General features: G+C 35.0%; 1 pseudogene; it reads left to right on the forward strand.

Moving 5' to 3' along the window:
- Positions 1 to 2,101: 2,101 nt before the first annotated feature.
- On the forward strand, positions 2,102 to 2,832 carry LOC131148467 (uncharacterized; annotated as a pseudogene).
- Positions 2,833 to 6,468: the final 3,636 nt, after the last annotated feature.

Raw genomic sequence — 6,468 nt, forward strand, 5'->3', positions numbered from 1 at the left:
TCTCTCTCTCTCTCTCTCTCTCTCTCTCTCTCTCTCTCTCTTCTATTCTTCGCTTTTCGTTATCTGATTTGACGATATGATGTTATCGCATAGATTAGGGGAGAAATCTCTTCGAGAATAGTGGATCGAAAAGTCATTTCAAGGATTTTTGGGTTTTGACCCAAAAATTGAGGTAAGGGTCCGATTCAATTTCATTTCGAAATATGTGTAGTAGTAAGAATTGTAAGGAATTATTGTTCTGGTTGTTTAGGTTTTGGTGTTTCGGTTCGTAGTTTTGGAGACGTAGAGTTCGTAGTTTGGTATTTGGAAAAAGGTAAGGGGATTCTGTTTATATCAGTTTATTTTTGAAATTAGAATCGGTAAACCTGTAGGTTATGATTGTATGTATGTTTTGGTTACTTATCTAGGAAAATCTATTGGGTGAAAATGCGGGATTTTCGGGTTACAGTTTTTTGGAAAATTTTGGGATTTCGAGTATCATCTCTATTTTGTTGTAGAAATCGTATGTTGTAGTAAAACTGTAGTACTGAGATGACCGTACCCATACTTGTATTAAACTGTATTCTTGAATTGAAAATGATATGATTTACTTTATGCCAAATAAGTGTGGGATGAACTGTTGTATGTAAAAATGTTCCAAGTTTTGTAAAATCAGCTAGTGAAGGCTAATTACCGTATGCTGAATCAGTTAGTGGCAGCTAAATACCGTATGCTGAATCAGCTAGTGGCAGCTAATTACCATACACTGACGCCATGTCTCGGCTAATTAGCATGGGCGAGAGTGTTCGGCTCTATATTCGAGGGTGTGAAATATCGCCTGTTCTTTTCGACTGGTCACTAATGGGTGTATGCTACACCGTAGTGGCAATGGTATTACTGTGAGGCTTCGGTTATCGCAGATTGTCGGGTACTCATAATGGCAACATTATCTCTGTGAGGCTTTGGTTATCGCAGGGTAATTAGGTGCTTAGTGTGACGACACTGACCGTATGTTTGGGTATCTTATGTACTGGAACAAATTTGTGGAAAATACTGGAACTGTATTGAACTGTATTATATTGTATCATATTGTATTATGTTATGTTATACGCTGAAATAACACTCATATGCCACACACTGATATAATATGCTTTCTTCCTTACTGAGCGGTGTCTCACCCCGAATATACAAATATTTTTCAGATCCTTTGAGTAGCCGAAACTAGCATCCTAGCGTTCGGAAGTGGGGGTTTTGGTTAGCTACATTTAGTACCTGCGTAAGTATGAGTTTTGTAACCAGGTTGTCATGGTTGGGTTTTGTAGACACCCGGAGTATGTACTATAATTTTGGGAATGTATAATCTAGTTCTGTATAGACTCTGGTATGGTATGATGTATGTATAGAAAGAACATTTTCGCTTCATATTTGATAAGTATGGATATGTATGTGAATGTGTATAGGGTTTACGTGTACCCCTCGGGGTTGAACCATCATTCAGTGTTGTATCATGTATGTTTAATTGATATAGAGACAAGTTAGGTTACTAAAATCACACCTGGGGCCTATCTGCAGGTTTGGGGCGTGACAGTGAGGGAATTTATTACGTATAAATCTCATGGTCTCCATCACTAGTTTATAGGCGATGTAATTAATTTTATGATATGATATTAGTATCTTCCTCCCTTTCAGATGAAATTAATTACGGACTCACCAAGTATAAACTCTAGTAATTGTTAGTATTGTGTCACCTCTCCATTTGGGGGATTCACTATAGGACAATAGGTCTAATGTTATGTGATGGTATACACTTAGCTATGAATAATAGTACTCTCACCATCTATGTCACTGCTATTGTTTATAGGACCAAAGTAAAGTCAGTAGTTTAATTTTGCTTGGCATAGTCACTTGCCTAGATAGTAAAATTAATATGTCCTCATCTGTCTACACAAATGTTAAGTAATAGATGACCTCCCATCGAGGCATATTACTCATGGTGTGTTAGGTTGCTGACAGATTCTTTAAAAGAAAAATATTGGTAGAGGGAACCATATTCTTTTAATTGAATTAAAAGTTTATTATTGCTCATCATATTTTATTATAATTTGTGGTTCTCAGGATTAAAATGGCTTTCAATCCCCTATCTGTTATTCTCAAAGAAAACAAACTGGTTGGACCTAATTATATTGACTGGAAAAGAAATTGGATATTGTGCTGACTGCAGAGGAGTACAAGTATGTGCTCATAGAGGTATGTCTACAGAAACTCGGTGAAGAGGCAGCCGATGAGGAAACCTATTCTTATCATAAGTGGATTAAGGTTGATGAGATGGTGCGGTGTTACATTTTGGAATCTATGTTGAATGTTCTGCAACTTCAGCATTAGTCTATGCCTTCTGCCTATGATATAATGTAGAACCTCAAAGAAATGTTTGGGGATCAAAATCGTGCTGCTAGGCAGACTATTATAAAGGAACTCATGAATACTACTATGGCAGAAGGGACCCCAATAAGGGATCATGTTCTGAAGATGATTGGTCTTCTCAATGAGTTAGAGATCCTTGGAGCTGAAATTGATGGGGAAACCCACATCGATATCATTCTCCGGTCACTGCCTGACTCATTTAAGCAATTTTTCCTAAATTACAACATGAATAAGCTCTCTTACTCATTGGCAGAACTACTTAAAGAGCTTCAAGTAGCCAAGGGCCTCATTAGGAAGCCAACTATTGCTTTTGCGACTGAGAAAGGTTCTTCTTCTAGGCCGAAAGGCCAAAAGAAGCAGAAAAAGGTTCAAAAACCACAGGGAGCTCCTCCAATAGTGCGTGGGCCACAAGATGGAGTGAAAAAAATATAAGGCAAGTGTTTTTACTGCAAGTAGCCAGGGCACTGAAAATCACAATGTTCAGTTTATCTCACCAAACAGAACAACAAAGGTATATCTCATTCACTAGTAGTTGAAATGTGTTTAGCGTTGACATATACTAGTACCTGGTGTATAGATACAGGAGCCACTAATCATATCTGTAATTCTTTGTAGGGGTTCTAGGAAACTAGCCAGCTAAGTGATGGAGAGATTTACGTATTTCTAGGAGATGGCACGAGAGTGTCAGTAGTTGCAATAAAAGATATTCACATTTCTTTTGGTAGAGATAGGATTTTAATATTGAAAGACTCTCTTTATGTACATTCCATTAGAAGGAATTTGATCTCAATTTCCAAGTTGGTTGATCACAGATATTCCATTTATTTTAATAACTTAGTTGTTATTAAGTTAAATAAATGTTTAATTTGTTCTGGTGCATTGGTGGATGGTATTTATATTATTAATCATGTTTCTCCCATAGTGCAACTAAATGAATTAAATCACACTGATAAACTACCATGTAAGAGAAAGAAACCTTATGAATCGAACCAAACTTATCTTTGGCACTCACGCCTAGGTTATATTAATCTGAGACAGATTTCAAGGTTGGTTCTGAATGGACCAGTAGGTTCATTAGAAGTAGAGGCACTACTAGTCTATGAATCTTGCTTAGAAGGTAAGATAACCAAGTGACCCTTTTCGGCCAAGGGCTATAGAGCAAAAAAGGCATTAGAATTGGTCCACTCTGATTTATGTGGCTCCATAAATATCTAAGTTAGGGGTGACTTTGAGTATTTCATCACTTTCATTGATGATTACTCAAGGTATGGGTATATTTATTTGATACATCGTAAGTTTGAAGGCTTTGAGATATTCAAGGTATTTAACGTAGAAAAGGAGAAGCGTTAGGGTAAATGTATCAAGACACTACGATCTGATCATGGTGGAAAGTACCTCTTAGGAGAATTTGTAGATTACTTGTCAAAGGAGGGAATTGAACCACAGTTGTTTGCAGCTAGTATGCCACAACAGATTGGTGTAGTAAAAAGAAGGAATAGGACTCTTATGGACACGGTCAGATCTATGATGAGTTATTCAAATTTTCCTAATTCGTTTTAGGGGCACGCACTAGAAACAACAACCTATATTCTGAACTTAGTCCCATCTAAGTCAGTACCTACTACACCCACAAAATTGTGGACTGGGCGCAAACCTAGTCTCCAGCACACATGTTAAAAGGGAAAGCAGATAAGTTGGAATCAAGGACATATGTCTATTTATTTGTTAGCTACCTTAGAGGAACGAAAGGTGGTTTATTTTATTATCCTAAAGATAAGAAGGTCATTGTTAGCACCAAAGCTAGATTCTTAGAAGAGGACTATTTAATGAACCACAAACTCAGAAGTAGGATTGTTTTAGAAGAGTTGAAAGGAAATATACCAGCTATACCAATAGTGCGAGAAGAACCACCATAAGACAAAGTTATTGATCCCATTGCCTCGTCGTAGTAGGAGTAATGTTGTAACTTGAGCTGAGTCTGACCCATCATGTTCAACTACCATCAATACGCTAGTTGTATAACTAGGGCAGAATGATGGTGCATAAGGATTAGGATCAACACAGTAAAACGTGCCTCATCGTAGTGGGAGGGTTGTACGTCAGCCTGATCGGTATATGTTCTTCAGTTGGCTGGACAGGTAGCTGAGGCCTTTCTATCTGCTAGAAATATGTTCCATTAATTTTTCAGTCAGCTGGCTCAACCACGTTCAAAATGGTCAGTTGGCTGGGCGTGTCAGTCGACTGACTGATCTTAATTCAAATTGTCAGTCAGCTAGGCAGTTTTTCATTCTGGTGTTTTGTTAGTCGGTTGGCCAATCTTAGTGTGTTCTGGTCAATTGACTAACTAGTTTCGTTTTTTGAAAAATTTTCATTCTTTATTTTTAAACTCTTATGTTATTTTAAAGACTTAAATATGACTTGTTAAAAAAATTTTCCAGGGTTTTAAAAATCTGGTCTTTAAGTCCATACTCAATCCTAAAAGATCTTCAAAAATATTTCAAAAGATATTTAAAATATGAACTACTTACATAAAGACTTCTAAGACTTTGAACATTCTTGGCGATTGAGTCTTCATCCTTGTTTTTTCTTTGAGTTCTATTGCTTTGCTTTCTTTTGCCTCTTTTTCTTTTCTTCAAGGTTTGATATACTTTTAAGCTTTCTCTCATATTCTTTGAGCTTTAAAATATCATCTTGAAATCCATGTTTTAAGCTTCATATGATCATCCTTCTTTGAAGTATAACCTTGCATTTACATGCTCGATCCTTGTGAGTCTTGAAATATCATTACTCAACCAAATATGTTAAGTTTCTCTTGTTTGTTAGCATCAAGATGTCAAGCCTTGTAAGGCCAACAATCTCCTCCTTTTTTATGGTGACAAATAAGGAGCAAAAATTTGAGTAAGTCTTAAAAAGACTCCCCCTTACAACAAGCATCATCTTAACAATAATTGTAATTTCAAGATTAATATCAATACCAATTTTAATATCATACTATATCATGCTCATCACATCATTTAAGTTCAAGATCATTCAATACGCTCATTACATCATTCAAGTTCAAGATCGTCATTCAAGTTCAAGTTCAAATACTTTCATATTCAATATCATGGACTTCTCCTCCTTTTGATACAAATATCATGTTCAATTTTTGTTCAAAAACTTCTCCCCCTTTTGAAATCAATCAAAAAGAGTAGGATGTAAGAAATAAATCATATTTTGAGTATATGAATATCAAACATGCATATTAAGCATATGATACTAATTGAGGTTTTCATTAATTCCAATACCATATGAACTTTTGAATTTGTGATACCAATTGAAACATTAAAAAATAATACTAATTGAAAATTTATGATACCAATTAAAAAATAATTCATGATACCAATTTAAAAATTGGGGAAAAATCATAATACAAGCAATGAGTCATAATACTCCCCCTGAATTTAATACATTAAGATTTGATACCAATTATGCTTTTTAAGTTTATCATCCCATGCTTCAAATATTGATTCATATCATGTATGTACTCATGGATACCAATATCATGTCAATGTCATAACATGCTCATGGATATAATTATGCTGTCATGCTCAAATATTAATTGAAATATTCATAAATACCAATATACTTTTTAGATACCAATGCTAATGTCATATAATGGCTCATGAATACTTAATTATTTAGATGCAAATTTATCCATTTATCCATGTGATCCATCATAAGCATACATGGTTAAGAATTAATCAAGTCATATTAAAATTCATGTTTCTAAATCATGCTTAATAACTTTGTGCTCAGATTTTCAAAATATAGTGAACCATAAATCATCAACATTTTCATTGTCTTTAAAGATTTCAAGATACCTATTTCAAGATATACACATGTAGCATATTACATATAATATAAGCATGGAGTATATTATTATCATATGCATTGTACTATACTTTTACTTGGATTGTTCTTATGTTGCTCAAGCATTTCATTTCAAACTTATTTAAAAATATTTTTACCTTCAGTCAGTTGGCTGACCTTTGTTTTCTTTCACCACTACTTTACCAAGCTCTCTTC

This window comes from Malania oleifera, chromosome 2, assembly GCF_029873635.1.
Source record: "Malania oleifera isolate guangnan ecotype guangnan chromosome 2, ASM2987363v1, whole genome shotgun sequence".
In the NCBI taxonomy this organism is placed as follows: domain Eukaryota; kingdom Viridiplantae; phylum Streptophyta; class Magnoliopsida; order Santalales; family Ximeniaceae; genus Malania; species Malania oleifera.